This window comes from Saccostrea echinata, unplaced genomic scaffold, assembly GCF_033153115.1.
Source record: "Saccostrea echinata isolate AGI-Se365-2 ecotype Australia unplaced genomic scaffold, CSIRO_AGI_Sech_v1 ptg000015l, whole genome shotgun sequence".
NCBI classification, from domain to species: domain Eukaryota; kingdom Metazoa; phylum Mollusca; class Bivalvia; order Ostreida; family Ostreidae; genus Saccostrea; species Saccostrea echinata.
In genome coordinates this window covers 13,085,484-13,109,210 of record NW_026889764.1, presented here as the reverse complement: position 1 = coordinate 13,109,210, position 23,727 = coordinate 13,085,484, and the positions used below count along the sequence as shown (strand labels likewise).

Below are 23,727 nucleotides of genomic sequence, written 5' to 3'. Positions count from 1 at the left end.
ATAGGGAGGAGCCACAATGGAGGATCAAATTTTTACAAAGGAATATATGGGAATTTTTTTTAAAAAATCTTCTCAAGTACAATAAAGCCATTTGTTATATTGACATGGAAGCATCATCAGGTAGTTTAAAATTCAAGCCCCCCCCCACCCCCCCACCCCCAGGCAATCTTTTCAATACTGAACTGATTTGTGCTTTTGCCTAGCCAGTGTGCTCAGGTGAGCGATGTAGCCCATGGGCCTCTTGTTCATGATCCATTGTTTATTTATATACCCTGAGGAGTTGTCCGAGCAGGTTTTTTTTGAGCAGGCAAGTAAAGCTCTACGAATGCTGCCAGGAATATTTTCGTACAGGCAAAGCATTGTAGATTAAGTGTGATGCCGAGTTATCTGTAAAATAACCATAAAGAGTTTTTAAACTTTGATGGGTTTATAATTATCTATTCAAAACTCAGCGTTTCAGTTGTTGTATTAACCTTGTACAACCTATTGTTGTTTTACCAACCTATTTATAAAAATTTGTTTTTTGGTTTTTTTCTATTTTGATTTTTAGGTCACCTAGCTGAGTCACTCAGGTGACTGTGACCTATTGCTATCTGTTTTCGTCCATCTTCTTGCGGGTGTGCTGATGTGCGTCTTGTGTAAACTTTTCAGATTTTCGACTTCTTCTCAAGAACCACTGGGTCAATTTCAACCAAACTTGCCACAAAGTGAGTGGGTAAAGGTGATTCAATTTTGTTCAAATGAAGGTTGGGGCCACAATGGACGATCAAAGATTTACATATAAGTACATCTGTCTTATTTATATGGAAGCATCCTTGGGTAATTTTAATTCAAATTTGTTCAAATCATGACCCCCTGGGGTAGGGAGGGGACACAACAGGTGATCAAAGTTTTAGTTAGGAATATATTTATATAGGAAAGATCATTTAAAAATTTTCTTCTTCTATCATTTATTTTATACTCTATAGATCTTCTATGGATTGTTGTTTTATACTCGGGTGACCGTTAAGTCCCTAGGACCTCTTGTTGTTTGGTTGTTTTTTAAAATTATCTTTTTTATTACAATTCTCAACACTTGCAGTTTTGCGCCTCAACGAAATTACGCTCCAACAACCACACCATCAACAAACCTAACTAAAACACGACAGAAATAAGTAAAAATCATGTAAATAATAAGTTGGAAAAATAGAGAATTTGTTCTTCACATAAGCATTATTGTCAAGTATGGTTATTCATTCTTTCCCTGGAAATGTGTTCAAAACATTTACTTCCGTTTTTTAAAGTGGACAAGGGGGCAGGTAAAAAACAATCGACAAACAGAAAAAGTCTAAAAAAAATAATAAAAAGGATGGGGGGGGGGGAGACCTGACCAACCTCAACAATTCTATTTCTGGGGGAAGGGGGCGGGCGGTGGAAACAACTCTTCTTTCTACAAGAGGTGGGCCAACTAGCTCGCACAAACGATTTTCTAAATTGTACAAACGAATTTCTAAATCGTATAAACGAATATCCAAATCGTACAACCCTTTTGAAATATCGTAAAAATTATTTAAAAAATCGTACAAACGATTAAAAAAAAATCATAAAACGAATTTCTAAATCGTTCAAAGGATTTTATTTATTTTTTCTGCAAAATTGAAATGGTACTATTACGCCGTCGTAAGACTTCATTTTTTCTTAGAATTCTAAAAATCTAGAATTCTAAAAGAATTTTAATAAGAATATCGATTGACAAGCTTTCTTTAAAAATTATAAATATGAATACTCTAAGTATATACATTAAAATATACTCAATACGATTGTCTTGTGCATTTGTTAAACTGAATGTCGACTGAGGTCTTTCGTATATATTGTAAGGTCAATATCTTCATGCTGAATTGTCTTTGGATTTCTCCGTTTACCCGATTACGACGAGGGACACGGCAGGTGTTATCAATCGACAGGGGATGCTTACTCTTCCATGGCATCTGATCCCACCTCTGATGTTTTCAGAGGGTTTGTTTTTGCTCTGCTCACGATTTGTATTGTTTAATCGGTCTTTTGAGCATGATTTCTACCACTTTCTTCACATTTCATAGTACATTTATATGCATAATTAGTCTAGATGATTTCAATCCAGTAATAGCATTTTTCTTTCTAAGTTTACGATAAATTACATTTCACAGAAGTCAAACAGGCTATTTATTGAAAATGAAATTAGCTTTTTTAAAACACTTTCTAACAGTGTGAATTTGCATTAAGAATTTCTCGAAAAGCACTACAAAATGTAATTGTAGCAAGGGACACAATTGCCTTTATTTCATGACCCAAGTATTTAATTATTAAATCTCCCCTTCTCTCTCTCTCTCTCTCTCTCTCTCTCTCTCTCTCTCTCTCTCTCTCTCTCTCTCTCTCTCTCTCTCTCTCTCTCCAAGTATTCATCTATTGTTATTCCTGTGTGACTACAAAACGATCTTGTGATTTTTTTAAAGATTTACATTGTTAAAGCCGAGACAATAACATTCAAGGGCTCTTAAATAAAATCCGGTTTTAAAATCATTTTCAGTTTCATAATTCTTCTCTTCTCACAAAGGTCGATCGCGTGGCGCAGTGGCTAAATTAGAGCGTTTGCTCTAGAGTCGCGGAGTAAGGAGTTGATCCTTACGTCGCGGGTTCGAATCCCACTGCGGGACGTGGAGACCGGTCCTTCGGATGAGACCGTGTAAACAGAAGTCCCATGTCGCAGTAGGTGCTGGCACGAAAAAGATCTCTCACTGCTCCATGACCGTGAGTGCCAATATAGGTCAAAATTTGTATATGTAATCTCTACCATTTCAGACTATCCAGGTCAATGTAGCTTAACCTGCCTGAAATGGAGGGAGACTCTACTGCATCACTAAGAAAAAAACTTGCTCACTAGCGAGGCAGTATACTGTTGAATAAGTAAGATTCATGGGGGCAATTTTCGTGAATTGCTTAAATTTAACAGGTTCTTGTGAATGTTATTATGTTCACGCGTTTCAACAAAAGGAAAGATGACTCTGAAACCCAAGTTTCTCAATTCGTGATGGATGTTAATTAGAAGATTAAGGGGAACCCATGAATTCCATGAAATCTGATGATTTCATAGTAAATTCCCTATATATTGTCCAATATACGCATGCATTTATACTGACTAGATAGATAGTCATTGATAGCTTTTAATTATTTATAAATATTATGTCTTAAGTTGGAAACACTCTAACTACACTTTCAAAAACCATATTGTAAAAATCAACAATTTAGAGAGTACAAGTACTTCCCTCTTTCTTGAAAAGCATTTCTAGTACTCACTTCCTGTTATTGTCTAAAGTATGATTTAAATACGAACATCCAGAACTTATGAACATTCTATCATATTTGCAAGAATATTTATTGAAGCTACATTAGCTACATTTTTTAAAATTTTTTTAAAAAATCATTTCTCCTTATTATGTAGAAAAATCAGTGTTATCAGACATGCTCTGGAGGACAAATATAAATAATAGGAAAATCATTTTATAATAAGGTTACTCACTTTCTCATAATTTACCAGCATTTTAATCCTCCAATCCTCTTCACCTTTGACCCAATTTGCAAAATAATCCGGACAGTTGATTTAATCAGTGTCTCTTTTGATTTTGTGAGGCATGGTTTTGATATTAGCATTTTAGAGTAGAGAAAGACTGAAATCTCATTTCATTTTTAAAAATAAATAATTATAAAATAGACGTATTGAGTTCTCAGCGCACAATACAAAAAGAACAATAGATACGTCAGAGTGGCTTTTTGTTGTCCGTAACGGCAGTTGGAGCGACATCTTTTTATCACCTGACCTATTATTTTGTCCTAGCATTTTCTCCGAGATGTCTTGAACAAACTTAATGAAACTTTTCAGAAATGGCCATCAGCAACTCTAGATGTTCATTTGACAATTTTATTTATCAAAATAATCACCAATGCCATGGAAACACATAAAAAAGAATAATTTTGTCTATAAATGTTCTCACCTTAGGCCTGGATAATGTTTATGAAACTTCAAAAAAATATTTATCAGCAACCCCAAGTGTTCTACATTTAAGGAAATCGTTGCCATGGCAACGATTTGGGAATCTTTTTTACACAACTAATTAGATAACTAAATGTTCTGTTTTTTTTTCACATTTGTTAACTTTAATGACTATAGACGTTTAAGGGCATTTAACAACTAAAATATCTGACAAATGGGATGACTTCCGAAGCGACTTTTCCGTCATGTATTTACGTAGTAATATCTCAATATTGCGTGCATATGGTGTTTATGTCTCCCAACGTATTTGGTATGCTAGAACATGCTCTGTGTACTATCAACTTTTAAGATTAGACAGGACACTGACATACAAGTATATTTGGCAGGGACTTCAACAGTGTAAATCAAATTCATTGTTAAATAAGATGTGTTTGTGAAACACTGATCCCCCTCTTATTGAAGCTCATGGTGAAGGTTAAAGTTCTCAAATGCAAGTCAGACTCCAAGATGAAGGTCAAAAGATCTAAAAGAAAGCTCTTTAAACAAGGTATACACCTGTGAAATATAAAAGTCCTAGCACCAACCGTTCAAAAGTTATGGCCAAGGTTGAAGTTTTTCAAGAGAAGATCAAACTCCAAGGTCGAAGTCAAAAGGTCAAAATTGTTGGTACCCAAGAAGTGGTTTTTACATTAGAAATGAACATTTGTAATGTGAAAATCCCAGCTCCAACCATTCAAATCTTATAGCCAAGGTTTAGGTTTTTCAAAAGATGGTCTAAATCCAGGGTCAAGGTAAAAAAAAGTAGTACCCAAAGGAAAGGTCGTATGACAAGGAATACACATGTGAAGAATGAAAGCCCTAGCGCCTACGGTTCAACAGTTATACCAAGGTTAAAGTTTAATAAAATTTTGCAAGATTTGCAAAAGTTTGCAAGGTCAAAGTCAAGAGGTCATATATATTGGTACCCAAAGAAAGGTCTTGTCACAAGAAATATACATTGAAATATGAAAGCAATAGTTCCAATCAATCAAAAGTTATGGGCAAGATTAAAAATTTTGTGGACAAACAGGCAAACAGATCGACAGACAGCTAGACGGACAGAGTAAAAATTATATGTCTTCGAATCTTCGATTACACACAAGTACTACATGTACGAAGTTGATATTAAAAAAAATGCTTCAGTTTTTGATTGTAAATATTTATATAGTTTTGGAGATCATGTCATCCAACAATCTGAATAGGTGGATGGCATGACCACCCCTCTCCCCAAAGAAAAAGAAATTTCGAGTTTAGATAGACCTGTATGTTCAGTGTGTGTGAAATAAATAATCTCTATCTGATCATCTAGGAAATGCCCTTACAAAAAATACTATAGTTAACTATAGTTTACTATAGTTAACTAAGTTAACTATTATGATAACTTTGACACTATGAAAACTTTGATATACTATAGTGATAACTTTGACACTTTGATTTACCATAGTGATAATTATAACTTTGACACTTTGATTTACTAAACTGATAACTATGAAAACTTTTATTTACTGTAGTGATCACTATGAAAACTTTTATTTACTATAGTAAAAACTTTGATTTACTATAGTAAAAACTTTGATTTACTAAAGTGATAACTTTGATTCACTATAGTGATCACTTTGAAAACTTTGATTAACTATAGTGATCACTTTGATACTAAAGTGATCACTTTGAAAACTTTGATTTGCTATAGTGATAACTTTGACACTTTGATTTACTATAGTTAACTAAAGTTAACGGTACACGCGCTTTTGCAGAGCTTTGTTTAGTTCACTCTTAATATTATGTATTACCCTCTACCCCTTTCCAAATCCACCAGTAGAAGATTGCTTACACGAGCCTCCCTCCTCCATTTCGTCCCGTCAATTTGCAGATACATGAACATGTATATATACCTAAACTATGCAATATTCAAAGGAAATTTTAAACTGTCTCTAGTCAAGGAATTTTGGTATGACGATCCCGATGTTTAACCTATTTTTAAAGCACCCTATTAGTGAGGTATCATAAAAAATGTTAAAGTATCAGCATATAATGACAAAGCATCAACATATTGACAAAGTGCCAGTATATAATATTGAAGTTTCAGCATATAATGACAAAGTATCGGCATATATTGTTGAAGTATCAGCATATAATGTCAATGTATCAGCATAAAATGACAAAGTATCAGCATATAATGTCAAAGTATCAGCATATAATGACAGAGTATTAGCATATTGACAAAGTATCAACATATAATGACTAAGTATCAGCATATAATGTTAAAGTATCAGCATATAATAGCAAGGTATCAGCATATAATGACAAAGTATCAGCATATAATGACAAAGTATCAGCATATAATGTCAAAATATCAGCATATAATGACAGAGTATTAGCATATTGACAAAGTATCAACATATAATGACTAAGTATCAGCATATAATGTTGAAGTATCAGCATATAAAGTTGAAGTATCAGCATATAATGACTAAGTCTCAGCATATAATGACAAAGTATCAGCATATGATGAATGTTCTCCACATAAGGCAGCTGAGGCGTTCCATACCTAACAAACTTCCAACTATGATCTGATTATCTAGGAATGAAAACATTCATTCACATTTTGATTAAAGATAATTTCCCCAAGATGCAAGTAAGATGTTACATGTATATACTCAAGTGCCTAGAATAATCTCAGAAATGAAAAAAAATTTGTTCAAGCACCTTTTAAACAATAGTGCGTCAGGCCAAAATAAAAAAAATACCTTTGTTTCCCCTAACGCGACCGACCCACTTAAATCGTTCCGACTGAAAAGTTTTTTTGATAAGATTATTCAAATATTTTTTTTTTATTATTTTTTATCAACTTTATAAAATACAATTTCATTAAAATTCATATTTTATCAGAAAGGCGGCTTTTGTTCTACTCTCATTTGTGTGGCCAAAGAAAGTTAGCTCGTGTTATAAAACAACGGCGATTTATCAATCTTAATATATATCTTTAACTTATAAGAATCCTACACTCTTGAAACATTTCGTGAATTAAATATAATATGACTAAGGAGTGTTAAGCCGTTATCTGCAAATGTGTCTTCTAAAATTAACGTACGTAGTAAGCATGGCAAAGCCTGCCTCATGAGCAGATGAGGGGCCCACCTTGTGTATTGCATATCAATAAATTTCAATGCATTTCATTTGTTTCGATTTAATAAACACTTCATGTATGATTCTTTTTTACTATATAGGACCATAGGAGTTTGTAAATATGTCTTTGTATAATTATTTCATCTTGATAAATATAATTTAGATTTTCTTCATTTCTTTTATTTATGGGGTAAACTTCGTGACTGACTATACTATTAGATATATGAAACTTTAATCATTTTAGATATGGTTTGGTTATACAGGTACAGTCTTTTCAAATATAGTGTTGAAATTTTTTTTTTAAATTGGCTTATGGTACGGCTTCCTGAGACGTCCTGTGTATTTTTCTTTAGCAAAAGGCCCTTGACAATAGGTTGTTTCTTTGCTGTAAAATACGTTTAAAAATTGTTGGGTCGACAACATTTGAACACCTGTCTAGTGGAGGGCTCCTAATTTTGATCATAAAGCATCAATAAGGAATCTTTTTCGTGCCGACATCTACATGCATACTGCAAACTGCATGGATCTACGTTTTAATGGTCTCATTCGACTGACCAGTATCCACGTCCCTCGTCGGGACCTGTGAGTTACAATAAGCTCCTGAATTACGTCGTGACTCCAAAACGAAACACTAGAATTACTGCGCAACGCGAGGTCCTTGACATTTTGTTTGTGAAAGCACTCGAAGATGATAGTAGGTTTGAAAAAAAAATATACCCGGATGGCAGATGGTTGAGTATTAGAGAATCTTGTCTTTTGAAAAAATTCGATTTCAATAAATTTACGCTGGCCTGAGATATTTCACAAGTTCAAAATGAAATGAATAATATTTGTAAATTAATTTACCATACATGTTGCTTTTAAATTTCATTTATATGATATTCGGTTTAAAAATAGGTTTCTTTTGTTCTTTCTTATTTATAAAGATTTTATTTAATTTTCAGAATGTATTTTCAAAACTGCTGTCAAAAAGAAAAATAATTTACCTACCTACCTACCCAACTTCAAATTTTAGGGTCGGGTTAGGGGAAACAAAGATATTTTTAATGATGGCCTCAAGATAAATGTTTTCAAACAACAACCGTAGGACGTGGGTTTAGTCAATACAGACAAAATTGTTAATGCACCACTTGTTCTTCTTACTTGTGAATTGAACATTTGGCCAATTACCGGGTAGGTTTTTTGGCCAATTTCTTACATGATCATCCTAGAATGCATTATTTGAGAACATTGATTTGAATTAATTCGTTCAGATCAGAGCGACACTTAGGGATTTCTTTATCCGGCGTTTGTCTGTCTATCTGTCTGTAACACCTTATATTTTGAGAACTGTATGAGGTATTCATTAAATATTTTGCACATTATGAAATATATAGTTTGGTACTACACCGTTGTTCCTTGTACCGTAACCTTCTGGCCAGTAGGCACACTGCTACTGTAATGAAGACACCGAGAAAAAGAGATCCTGGAATGACAGCAGCAGAGATGATTAAACAGGTGTCCGATAAGGGTACGACATTATGAGGAGCTTCACTACCAGTATCTGTGGTATTCGTGCCTTGAAAATTGTCCACATGAACAGTAATTTTCTATTTTACGATTATATGGTTATTAAACCACACTTAAAATGAAAAGAGAAACTCACCATTTCCTTGTTTCGACTCATTGGTTCTTCTGTTGATGCACTGATCAATTATGCATGTTTCTAATGATCCTGAAAAATAATAACAATAAACCTACAAAAATAAATCATTTGATATAAAATCAAACTTTTAAATTTGAAACATCAAATGATACTACCTATAGATTTACCTTGTGTCTTTTGATTTATGGTGCATTCGACATACATGTTTTTAGAACTGTATCCGCAATCGTAATTTTTCTTGCTTTCTAGCTTCAAAATAATATCAGTGTCGTACTTGATGTGTATACGTATGTAATTATCCTCCCTCGAATTCTCTTTTATAACACACTCTCCGGAACATTCTGTGATGTTTCTTAAAGAAACCTTTGCTAAAAGGGGAAGAGAACACAAGTTATATATTTCCAGTGGTTTTCTTGTATAATTTACTTATTCTGCAATGTATTAAAATCTTTACACACGATTAAACTATGATAGTAAGTATTTTAAGCTCTAAAGTGTTTACTTACTTTCAGAACTGGATAAACAAGTTGTAGAGCTAGTAATCACTCTGTAAAAATCTGCGGCTCTTTCAATACACTGTCTGAAATATAATCATGCAATAAAGTCTTTGGCTTCAAACCTTTTATTTTCTTCAAAAATGTAGGTAAGGTTTGGCTCTATTGTGCTCTAAAGTTTAATGTTTTCAAAATGTTATGAAATTGGCTTCAATATAAGTCGAGTATATAAATGTGATAAATCATGACAGAATATAGCATGAAGGAGGATCATTTTGGGAATATGATCTCATTAATTTTGTACAAGTTTTAAACAGAAACAAACCCTCAAAACGACTCATTTCTGGGGTTATTTTTCTTACGAAATAATGTTCACAGCCGTCGCCCACTTCAATATTTGGATAGGTTGTGTAAAATCATTTGAAAATCACATTTCTCAAAATCCTTGTGGGGCGATGCATGTGCTCTATATTATCTCAAAGAAAATTCCACTAAAAATTGATGTCTTATGGAACGTAATGAACAAGTTAATGAAAAACGATTTATATGTTATTACTGTATGGAATTTCAATGACTCAGAAAGTATGAGTTTTGCTTTCTTACATCAGTTTTATAATGTAGAAAAAATACAGGGCCAGATTTGCATTTAAACCGTACCTTGTTCTTTGTAATTCATCTAATATTATTCTCCACATGCATGTATAATGGCTATGAGCCGTCAGGGCAATTAATATTAATTTCGTAGAAACATGTGTATATATGTATCTATATAAAATTCAAAACAATACTTACAATATAGAAAGGCTGCCAACAGGATACCACAGGACAGATAAAATTACCAAAATTCCAACAACTGTATCAAACAACCAATCTATGTTCATTATTTTTTTTTAAATTGGCATACTAGGAACTTTATCATTGACATCCTGTATTGATTTGAATTTAAAGTCTAATGACCCTGTGTTCTATATTTCAGATAAGAAATAAAAAAAATCTTAACACTGATTTTCGTCAACAACAAAGATTCAAATGGCAAAAGGTTTGCTTGTGAAATGGTAAAAAGTTTTCTTGTAAAGTGCCTATCTTTCGAGAGCCATCTTTCTTAAGTTTCTCTCTTGGAAAAAAATGATAATAAAAATTCTATAGATGGCACATGGTTAATTATACTAGTTTTCAAGCTTATGTGAAAAGATAATTATAAATATTTTAACTCATAACAGGTAAAAATCTGGGTGCAAATGTTTAAATTGAGAAAGTATGAATATCAAAAAAAAAAAAAAAAAAAAAAAAAAAAAAAAAAAATAAATGTCAAAAGGAAATAAAATTGACTGTATACGTCCTCTTTTCCCGATGTGATTAGTACGGATTACTACGGATCGAAGCCCATTTAGGACCTATCAAAAATATTTTTGAATTCGATATAACGAATTGTCGAATTCCCCTAAGCCAATTTAATTCGTTATAACACATTTTAGAATTTTTTAAACGAATTTATTCTTTTATAACACATTTTTGAAATCGTTTAAACCAATTTAATTTCACATAACAATGTTTTTTTTTAATTTGTTTTAACGAATTCAACTTTGTTCAGATAGATTAGATTCGTTGTCACGAATTTACAGATTTGTTATACCGAATTAAGTTCGTTTAAAATTTCTGTTAGATCTAATAGATCCTAAACGGACCTTCGTAGACTACCACTAATGGTTAAACTATTACCTCCTGAAGTTATTTCTTATATCCTTAAATATTTAATTTTTTAAAAACCATAAATTAATAGTAAAAGATAATGAGAAAACTCCTACCATTTTTCATCTTTGTTTTCCCTCAAATTCACGTTAGATTCTTAGAAATAACTTTAAATGGTTATACAACTTAAATTTAAATGATATTTTTATCAAAATGTCAAGTGCCTGTGTTTTATAATATTGGTATGCTATTAAACTTATCATAAGTAAAGTTGGATCATATATCCGGTAACAAGACACGGCATGTTTTAATATATATCACGTTTTTGACTTAATGAAAAAGGTGAAGATAAACAATGTAGTGTTTCATTGTTCACTCTCTCTCTCTCTCTCTATATGATACAATGTGTTCTATCTCTCTCTCTCTCTATATGTATATGATACAATGTGTTTCATTGTTCTCTCTCTCTCTCTCTCTCTCTCTATGATACAATATGTTTTATTGTTCTCTCTCTCTCTCTCTCTCTCTCTCTCTCTCTCTCTGATACAATGTGTTTTATTGTTCTCTCTCTCTCTCTCTCTCTCTAGGATACAATGTGTTTCATTGTTCTCTCTCTCTCTCTCTCTATATATATATATATATGATACAATGTGTTTTATTGTTCTCTCTCTCTCTCTCTCTCTCTCTCTCTCTCTCTCTCTACAACTCTCTCTCTCTCCAGAATGGAAAAGGATGGTGCCTTTTAGCTGTAGTTAAGCCTCGCTACGATGAGTTGACTTAAAATGTACACAACGGTTTAAAATCATGGAGAGATTATCCGAATATTAACAAATTATTAGGAAAAAATACAAAAATACGTTTTGTATCAAATAATCATTTAGCAAATCAAAAACACAATAAACCTATATGAATTTTTCGAGTGCCCCCAGATCCAAATCAAATGCTCTCGCATTCTTGTGACATTTACAAGTAAATAAAACAGTTAAATCCTGATCCAAATAGACTTTTGCGAGAAGTGATGATTTTTAAGACGACGACTTACTTGTACGCTATGACAATATATGGAATCTCTTATGTGATATCAATATTTAGATTAAAAGTTGATTAGAAGATAAAAATGGGTACATACATTACGTTGTCTACTGTAGGAAGGGAACTGCAACAACCCCCCAACCCCAACCCCACCCCACCCCTTTAACAACTCCAGCCAAGTTTTCTTCTCAGTGTTTCTTCTTAATTTGATTCCTTTCAAGAAATGAGATTGAAAATAGAAAGAAAAGTAATTTTAAGGTATGCTAAGTTATTCTGCCTACCATCATATTTTGTGTTGATTGTATAACGGTTAATTATGTGTGCGATCCTAACACCATAATCACTGATTCCTGATTCACTGATCACTGATTCCTTAGGCTGGGAGAAATGCAAATGACCTGTTGGATCAAGTACCACTATCCATGCATATTCATGAATTTTTAAATACATTTACATTGTTTTAATTTTAAGTATTTTTATTTCAATATCAAATCTTTATTTATTTATTGCATTAATTTTCCCGAGATTTAACCTCTTAGTTAAACGAGTATGATATTTTTTTTTAATGAACCGCTAATTAAACTTGAACACAACCCGTCCTTATATCTTTAATAATTTCAATTGCCTTCAAAATAATACAGATTTAAGTATGTGTCATCCGGACACTTATATTTACACCCTTTTTACATTGAATAAAAAAAAAAAAAACAAAAAAACAAAAAAAAAAAAAAAAAAACAACAAAAAAAAAAAAAACGTTAAAACATGTAACACATTTATAACATTTTCGTTTGAGAAATGATCATCAAGGAAAAAGAACAGAAAAATTGTTGTAAATGGCCTGTCTTTCAGATGAAATATGGAGATAACGAACGGAATTCAAGCTCAAAAGTCCATTTAAACAATACAAATCAGGAGCAGAGCAAACATCAGAGGTGGGATCAGGTGCGATGGAGGAGTGAGCTTGTCTTGATCGGGAAAAATCCGTAGACAATTCAGGGTGTAAATAATTATAATGGCCTAACAATTAGTATGAAAAAAACGTCAGTCCACATTGATTTAATGATAAATTGTATTTGCCGACAAGATCATTGTATCGACCATATTAATAATAAATTGGTGGGTGGGTGGGGGTGTTAAGAACCACCATTAAAGGTCAGATTACCACAGCATTTATTATTTTCTTCTCGGTGGAGGAGAGATTATTTATTTTCAACGTTATCAAGGGCAGATTATTTTCAAAATCTGCCAGACACCTACATCTCGAATCAAATGACTGTCCCCTTTAGCGATTTTAGATATTTGTATAAGAAATAACTTCTAGTTTTAATGGTTCATGATGCTTATCCCGTGGAAATGACCAAGTTCAAATATAATTAATAATTTCATAAGCCTTCTAAACTAGTTTAATTCTTTCAGACTAGTCAGTTATTACTTAAATTATAAATATATTAAGTTTTAATTACGCTATCATTCATTGGTTTTCTTTGCATGGCCATTGACTGTTAAAGTAATACTGAATTTGATACATATATTTTCAGAATGATTGATGCAAATAAAATGGATGATTACTATTAATTCCTTGCCGCCGTACATAACGCAGATTTAGATGTCAAATGTACCTCAGTCGCATTTAAGTGGGACTAACCCTCTGATAAGACAGATAACTTTCTTAGAAGAAAATCCTAATATTACTCATAATTAATCTTACCAGAATTTTTCATTTTTTAATAATAAAACTGAATTTAAATCTTTATTTTAAATGTACATGTAAAAAAAAAAAAGAAAAATATAGGGAAAAACTAATTACAAGTTGAACAAGTTCTATCTTTTTATGATCCATTTAAAAAAAAGTGCGTTAATGTATCATGTACCATATGTAGAATATTTTTGTACTGCATTTATTTTTCATTGAGCAAGCTATTGTCAAACAAGCTGATGAAACAAGGATATCAACACACTCCTTTAAAGTCATCATTTCACAAGATCTATAGTTGATACAATAACGTTCTCAGCAAATACAATCTATCATTAAGTCGAATACAGACTTTTTCATACTAATTGTAAAGAATTTTTGCACATTGAATTGTCTACGGTTTTTCTGCCCGTTTTCCCGATCATGACAAGGAACACACAGCGGGTGTGACCGGTCAGCAGGGGATGTTTAATCCTCCATGGCACCTGATCCCACCTCTGATTAATTTAGAGATCCGTGTTTGCCCTGCTCCTAGGCCTGATTTGTATTCTTTGTATGGAATTTTGTGCTTGCTTACTGTTTGTTATCTCCATATGTGATTTTAATCACCGAACATGTATCCCTGGTGGTGGACAGTCTGTCCACGAGGATAATTGTCCTTCGGTACTTCATAAGTAGTACACAGTATAATGGAATGATTTTTGCAGACGCGTCGCCCAGTATAAATAGGCTTCACTCTTTTGAGTCTATAAGAGATACAGACTCAAAAGAGTTTCATCGTTGTATCTTGGTTAATCCTCAGGGATATGAAACATATTTCATTGTACAGTCTTCAGATTCTCAGTTTTGGTATAAAACAAACAGTTCATACAAAAAATGAAAGAATGTGTAGTTTCTATTAGAGATATATTTGAAGATTCCATTTCCGATCCCATGTCTTCTATTTCAAATGTTCTGTAAAAAAGTGTAAAACCTGTGTTGTTTGGATTTGATTGACTTCATGTACAATGTAATATTAATCTTACTGGACAGAGCTTCCATGCCAAAACTTGGGAAAATCTAAACTCCGAATTCTTTAATGTTGTTTACGGAATAGAATGTACCCTTTGTTGGTTTAATTTATGTTGGGGAAACCAAGGGCTCACTGAATAAAAAAATATCGGGGCACAGATTTAAAATTAACAGAGGTGGCCAACAGCTTCTGTACAAGCACTTTAACCTACCTAATCATTCTATATTTTAAATGAAAGTTAGAATTCTAGAAAAGATTTACAATCATACTAATTGTCCACCATTGAGTAAACCTTTCCCTAGACAACGAAAAGAATACTGGATTAGAAGACTAAATTCGAGGCCTTTCCGTATATGGTAGCAATGACAATATCGATAGTGTTGAAAATCTTTCAAGTTGACAATGTAGCAATGTGAATGTGATGGGACTTTTTAATAATACACGGAGACGTAATCGTAGTCATGGACATTGGTCTTACAATAGACTTATTATACACGATGTCACCACCTTTGATTTAATACAACCTTATGTAAATAAACAGTTAGGTCTTCATCACATTCGCACCAAACTTTACTCTGTTCCTTTGAAATTTTATAAAATCTACTTGAAAAAGTCAAGGAAAGTTCATATTTGGATCCTTCGACTCCAGAATACAGGCTCGGATATGTGATTATTGTAGGCTTTTTAAATCGCCACGTTTTACGGAAGAAAATACCGTTCAAACAACCCGTTTGCTCCTTAAAATTCAATATGCCAACGAAAGAATTGACGTATTTAATGTAAGTGATATTCTTGATCACAAAAGGGTTCAGTCTTGTATTGTACCATATTTCAAGTTGAAGTCCACAACTTCTTACAAAAATACATCGACTGTCAATTTCAAACTTTCAATTAAAAAAAACAAAAACAAAGTCAAAACAAAACCAAACCTTTACTGTGCCTAGATATCGAACATCTGAAACGTAATCATCTAACGTGTTTATGTTCTTCTTCACCTTACAACTACAGTTCTGCTGGGCATGTCATTACTGGTAAGTAAATATAGTTAATATGAGGACCTCAAATCATTTATTTAAAGGGCCGAAATTCAGGGAATTCCGATCTTACAACTAGGTAATAATTTCATAAATATTATCAATTTTGTCAAAGATTACTCCAGGCGATGGGCTAACATGAAAAATAAATCATTGAAACTTTGTCAGAATGGATTAAAAAAATAAGGTGAATGTTGAAATCTCGCATTAAGCGATTGAGGGGCAATATGAAAACCATCTATCCTTCTGTCTTCGACAATGCAGAAGTGAAGTGAAACAAGAATTAGAAAAATTACACGATCAGTATGTACTAGTCCCCGCTCACAAAACAGGTAACAGAATTGTCTTTTTTAAGGCTCGTTATTTTAATTGCATTTTAGAGGATCTGGTATTTAATTCTGCTAGTGTTAATCCAACTTATACCCATAGCTCTCTTTCTAAGAAGGAGATTCTTCAAAGTCGTATGTCACTTTTAAATATTTTTAATATTCTTAACAATTAAAATGAATTTGAATTAACATACCTGTACTGGGTTCCTAAACTTTTTAAATATTCCTACAAACAAATATGCATAGCGGGTTCCAGTAAATGTTCAGCCAAACCTTTTTACCCCTCACTAAGATATTAACAGCAGTAGTGGTGAAACTTCAGGAATACTGTACAACAATATCTTCGAGAAGTGGTGTAAATCAGATGTGGATAAGGAACCAAGGAACTTTTAGAAAACTTGAAATCACAAAATTTTACCAAAATTGATAACATCAAATCGTATGACTTTTCAACACTTTATACAACCATTCCCCACGATAAATTAAAATCAAGGCCTATTGAGATCATAGACAGCTGCTTTTTACAATAAAAATGGAACTCTTAAATTTACTTACCTTATCATAAGTCATTTACAAAATTATTTTGTTAAAAACATTTTGGTTGTACACACAAGAACTCTGAAGTTGATATAAAAAGATGCTTGAGTTTCTGATTTACAATATCTATGTAGTTTCTCGAGATCAGGTCTTCTAACAATCTGTCGGAATTCCCATTGGTTCCAATTGCGCCCGTTATTAGCAGATCTATTTTTGTATTCGTATGAAGCAGAATGTACATGAAAAGAAAAACACTTGCTGTGGCCTTCAACTCGACATTTAGATGTTTCTTATTATCAACTAACAATAGTTACTTCCGTTCATTTGTCGACTCCATATTCCAGTGAACTTGAAACAAAAGATACCACAGAGTCTGATACATCTGTTTCATATTTGGATATTTTACTAGAAAAAGACGTTAATGGTAACTTAACAACAAAACTTTGTGCTAAACGTGATGCTTTCAACTTTCTATTGTCAACTTCTTATACTTAAGTAGCAATACACTCTAATCATCTGTCTATGGGGTTTATGTCTCCAATTTGATTCAATATGCAAGAGCATGCTCTACGTACGAACAATTTCTAAAACGAGACAAGCTATTGACAAACAAGATGATGAGACAAGAATATCAACAGTGTTTAAAGTCATCATTTCGCAAGATATATGGTCGATACAATGACTTGTCAGCAAAAACTATCTATAATTTAGGTCAGACGACAGGTTCCTAAATAATATATAATTTTTTTCAAGAATTTCTCAGTGAAGTTAAAGTACCTTACCAGGCATTTGTACAAGATACCACAGGATTTTATTTGCTATTTCATCCTATTAGAAATCACTACCACTGCCAATATAACAATTGTTTGGTGTCTTTATCTACAAAGACATTTTGAAAACAGTTTAAAAATCACAAGATAATGATAATTATGATTTATCTATTATATAGTATGAAGAGATACAAAACAGATATTCAAGCAACGTGTCTTCAGACCTTAAGTCGAATACTGACTTTTTCATACTAATTGTTAGGACATTATTTACACATTGAATTGTCTACGGATTTTTCTGTTTTTCCTGATCATGACAAGGATCGAACACACGGCGGGTGTGACCGGTCAGCAGGGGATGTTTACTTCTCCTTAGCACCTGATCCCACGTCTGATTAATTTAGAGATCCGTGTTTGCCCTGCTCATAATTTTTATTCTTTGTGTGGAATTTTGTGCTTGCTTACTGTTTGTTATCTCCATATTTGATTTTAAGATAACTCTTGCTAATGGATGTATTGTTTTCTTACAAGCACATAAAAAATGATGACATTCTGACTTAGGAATGGGCACTTTATTATGTTTTCTAATAAGAATTTATAGATATTACACAAATATTATGTTCATATACACCTCATATTTTTTAATTGAATGCTGTGATAATAAATTATTGCCTCTCCTATTCTCTGAATAAAATTTTGTTCATGATCTGACTTAAAAAAAAATCTTTTTTGAACAAAAAACAAAAACAAAAACAAAAAAAAAACAAAAAAAAAAAAAACAACAACAACAAACAAACGAACAAAAAAAAAAAAAAAAAAAAAAAAAAAAAAAAAAATCAAGAGCTGCTTCATACCACATACTATTTTTCATTTGAATCTAATGCCATAGTTCTTGATCAATCAATGTTGGGAAGTTAAAAAATTTGAAATATAGAGGAGGGGGGCATTACTCCTTATGCTAATGGTCGGGCGACCATTTTTTTCTCATACCGTTGGCTAAAAAAACATAATGGGGCAAAACTAGTATCTGGCGACGCGGAGTAGTCACATTAATTCATAGGAACACCGATGGCTTTAAAAATTTAAATATCCATAAGTAGGCCAATCGTCGCCAATCATAGAGCGTGGCGAAATTTGACATTCACTGCCGGCCAACATTTTAGAAAACCCAGTGCCTTAATGTCGACCGACCGACGACTGACTTAACAAACAGTCTGCCGATGGTCTGGCGAACATCGGGGTTTGATTGACGGACTATTCATTGACTATTCTAACTAAAGAAATTGCCCAGCGACGCAGAAAAAAATTATAACTTGGCCCGACAGACACAAAATCAACTGACAAAAAAGGAGGTCAAAATCGGAGAAGACAACGGCGGATGAACTGTCTTTAGTCGTTTTGCGAAATGGCACTTGGGAATAAGCCATAACGATATATATATATATATATATATATATATATATATATATATATATATATATATATATATATATATATATATATATATATATATATATATATATATATATATATAATTTTTATTTATCAAACTAAAATAATAACTTATAATGAATTCTCCATCATTCTCTTATATTCTAAAATGTGCATATTTGTCATTGCTTGGATAAAATAACACAGATATTGTAATACTATTTTTTATTTAGAAAAAAAAAAACTTTTGAATGATACAAATAAAATGTGTTATATATTTTCAACCCTCGTGAATTTTATTTTATCAATCCTCGTATGATGCTTTTGAAAAAAAAAACACTTTTAAATATATATTTCAATGGAAATTTAGTACATGTAAAATGAATACTATAGTATAACTCGGTTATAAAGAACTAGCTTATAAAGATATCTCGGTTATAAGGATTTTTTAAAATCCCGTAGGAGACTTTGCACTATGTTATTCATTCAAATTTAATGAAGCTCTGTCATAAGGAACCACCATTTGAAGTCCCAGTGACTTATTATAACCGAATTTTATTATACATCACACTATTTTAATACACATTGTGATTAATATATAGATTACATGAAGTATAATTTTATAATATACTGCAATCTTCTAAAAAATAAATTTTTAGTTATTTTTTTCAAGAGTATAATACGCATGCAAGCACTCAGGAGATTTAACTCTACCATTCATATCTCCAGCAGTAACCTCCAATCCTTCCTTTTGAAGTGTATCTATGATTTCATCATCACCTTCAGCATTCTTCTCAGATAAAGTACCGGTATTTCCAAGAGTATCTTCCTTACACGATAATTCTTGCATCGTTGAATAACGTCCTTGCCCTCTTTCAGGTTTTAAATTATTGTCCTCACGTAAATGGTTATAAACACCATCATCATGAATATCTTCATACACCGGAATCGTCTTTATGTGCTTCTGAGATGCTTGGATGTGTTCATTTAAAGTGTCCTTGAATTAAAAAAAATTGAAAAAGTAATTTCAGAGTCTAGTAGATGCAGTTTACTATCATGTAATACTCTGATTTATACTAGATATACGATAGTATTTTGAAAAAAAATGTACCAATGTTGTAAAGTAGGGTTTTCGACATAGCCACCCCCCCCATCCTGCCCTAAATCTTTAGAGTAGGACCCCCTTTTCCAGGGGAAATATCACACTAGAGCCAAATTTCCCCCTCATCTTTCTCAGAGAGAATTTTTCCTTATTTTAATCAATACTAAAAAGATATCGACAATATTTACAGTAACATTTTAAGTTTTAGCTGATTTAGAAATTTCTTCAGAACAACTATAATTACTTTTAACACCTTAAAAGACCATAGTTGTTCTAATTACTGTATAACTCAAAATGCGTCAATGTAATCAATTAACTTAACATGAGTTATTCTATCTAAGCCATCTGTCACTTATGTTCATTGTACAAATTGCCATTGCTATGTTTTATTACTTATATGTTACATACACCATTGTTAATTAGTCCATTCCTAGGCTTCGGATTGTTCGGGTGTATTTTTTGGACTTCCAGAATTTACCCTAATGACCTAAGTTAATAATAAAGTGCTATTCCATCGTCAGTGTTTTTATGTTTCATTGTTGACGAAAAGTTTAACACGTATTTCCCTGTTGATATTTATATGAAAGTCAACAGAGTTTTTCTTTATGGATAAATGGGTGAATTCAACTCAGAAATTGTTCAAATGTAGTATAAAATCTTAAAATATAAAGTTCAAATCATTGCGTTTCAACCAAACATTTTAACTCATAAAAATTGTAAAATTAGTCACTCAAAAATCGTAAGACTCGATGTCTCAACACTCTCTTGGCGTAGCGGTAACTGCTTGTTCAAGAATTTTAAAATGTACATCAGGCCATCTTTAGAGATTCATTTTGTTTGCCCTCTTCCGACCCGTTGTTTTTATTTACGGACAAGTACCTTTTAAAAAGGTTTTGTGAGAAAATTTATATAAATGATAGGTTCAACATACCATTTGTTGAGTATTTGAATCAAGTAGTTCTTAAAAGGGGAAAAAGTCGAACAAAATAAAAAAAAAATGATTTTGCAAGCCGTAGCACAAGTATGTCCCATCGACCCCCAGCGGTGTATTATTGGATTTGAAAGCAAATAGAAAATACTAACTCTCTTAAATGTTTGCAAAATTTCAAATTTATCATATATATTTATACACATGTACATTGTAGTTTCAAATTCAAATAGAGAAAAAAAAATCCATTTGAAATAAAATTCTTCATTTTTGTTTCCGTGGATACAGTTAAAAATTTGTCCAACCGATTACATGTACATTGTACCATTTTTTTCAGAAACAGTTTGACCAGATAAAATAAGTTTAAGATTAAGTAAAATTAGGTTTTAATTCTTCAAAAAAAAAATTGGTTGGGCAGTTACTTAAAAAAAAAGAAGATATTTAAGATTTTAAATTTTCATACTTCGTTTGTTTCAATGGAACTGGCCACCATTTTGAAAAATTGAAATGTTCAATGCACAACTAGACTTTTTTTTTGATAATTTTTGTGAAAATTTCTTTAAAATGGATGTCTACTTCTAGAGCACCTGATGGAAATTTATTGAAGGGACACCTGTAATTAATGTGTACCCCTATCCCCCTCATATTTAAGGACAGCTGGCATAATATTTCATTGGGGGATTGACTGTGAAGGAAATCGCACTGCGTAATTATAATAGAGAGTAAGATTCCCCCCTCCCCGGAAAATTGAATCTGGTGTAGGATTTCCGTAGGAAAATCCTACTTTAGAGTCATTAAAGTTTTCCTTTGGGGTAAATCATACTTTAGAGCCAGAATTGATTGATTGATTGATATAGAGACTTTACCATATAACGGTGAAGGGATTCAAATTTTGACCTTTACTCAGCACTTAGGTCTATTGAGCAGTAAGGGTTCTTTATCGTGCCAACAGGGACACTGTGACACGGGGCCTCGGTATTTAAGGTCTCATCCGAAGGACACGCAACTTTCACTTCAAAGTCCCGAACGCTTGGCGAAGGAACAGTTGCTTTCTAATTTTATCGACTTAGGTCAGTCGCTGCCGTGATTCGAAACACGACCTTTCGATCACGGAGCGAGCGCTCTACCGACTGAGCTACCGTGACGATGAGCCAGTATTGAAGGGGGAGGGATTCTAGAGGGGAAAGTCTACTCTACAAGACCTGTAGTTAGAAATTGAGACGATAAATGAATACAGAATTGAAAAAACACTTTTCTAACATAACTAGCTTTTAGGGACAATAAATTTCATGTGGAACAAGCAGAAGTTTTATTTGTTTGTCCCAAATTACACTTTCAAAATACTTTTGAATGGTCAGGTAAACATTGATTTTTAAAGTTTTTCTTCAAGTGTCAAGAAATAGAGCTTACACTCACACTCAAAATTTTACTTAATTCATCTAAGTACACATACAGCTAAATAAATATCATTTCAACGGATGATGTATAAATAATACATAATTTATTATGTCATAGTAGGCATCACGACTCTGTGTATGAATGAAATTTGCGCATCGTAATGATTTGATGATAATTTGGTTTTTCAAAAATGATTTTTCCTTACAATTTTCCAACCTGCTTCTTTTAATTATATTTATTTAATATTTACTTTTTGGGGAATGGGAGTCTACAGTGTACTCTAAGTAAATACAGATGAGTTTTTTAATAACTGTTCGGTACTGTTGAGGTTGTTTTAACTTTGTAATGTAAACTTCCCTTATTTATGTAGCAATATACATCTGTCACCTGCATATGGAGTTTATGTCTCCCAATTGATTCGATACGCATATTCTACGTACAGAAAATTTCTAAAACGAGGCAAGCTATTGGCAAATAAGTTGATGATACAAGGATATCGACAGTCTTGTTATAATGTCAACATTTCGCAAATTCAAGGGTCGATAAAGTTATATTTGAATATGGCTTACTCGAAAATGAATATGAAAAATATGTGTATTTTATTACGATTAACAGACAAATCGGTGGGAACGTTTTGCGGTTAACTGATTGACAATTCTATATTCGATTGTCATCCCTAATTAAAACTGTTATATAAACGTTTCTTTATCATCCTTTTTATATTTGAATATTTCACGGATTATAGACGTTTACGACGAACTAAAAAGTATTTGACAAACAGGAGGACTTCCGAATCGGCTTTTCCATCACCAACGTCTTACATATACAATAGAAGTAATATTCGACTATCACCTGCATATGGGGTTTAAGTTCCCTAACTTATTCAGTACGCTAGAGCATGCTCTGAGTACGATCAGCTTTTAAAAAGAGGCAAAATATTGACAAATCAGAGGTTTAACAACAGTCTCAATTAAAGTCATCATTTCGAAAAATTCACGAGTCATTATAATAACCTTGTTAGCAAATACATTTATTTCTCAATATTTTTAAAATTTGTATAAGGTTATGCATTTTGCAATTTCAAAATCTTATTAACTTTAACAAATTTACAAAAATCCATGAAGGCCATGCCTTCTGAAATACAAAATATAATGTAGTAATATCGTGCCGTTAAAGTCCAGAAAAAAATATAACTGTTCGGACGAATTTGATGTGTTCTAAAAAATAACGTTATAGTTTTGACAAGTTTGTTCTTCGTTCGGAAACAAGATATTTGTGTTGACAGATAAGTTAGCTAGATATTTATTTTGCAAATAACATATATGTTCGAACAGGTTTGATGTTCTTCTTTTTTTGAAGATTTACTTGCAATTTAGCTTAGATTTGCTTGCATTTCCAATTTTGTTTGCCACATATAGGGGATGCTTAATTGATGCTTGTTCTTTCGGTTTTAATAAAAAT

The 23,727-nt window shown here is 32.4% G+C and overlaps 1 long non-coding RNA gene across 1 annotated transcript in view; it reads right to left on the bottom strand.

Annotated features, from left to right (window-relative positions):
* Positions 1-8,815: 8,815 nt before the first annotated feature.
* Positions 8,816-23,727, bottom strand: part of LOC133187882 (uncharacterized) — a 75,055-nt gene continuing 60,143 nt past the window's right edge. Inside the window, exons 2-4 of the long non-coding RNA XR_009721272.1 lie at positions 9,323-9,396; positions 8,984-9,184; positions 8,816-8,885 (exon numbers count right to left, since the gene is read on the bottom strand). This is a non-coding gene — a long non-coding RNA (uncharacterized LOC133187882). The remainder of the gene's footprint in view (positions 8,886-8,983; positions 9,185-9,322; positions 9,397-23,727) is intronic.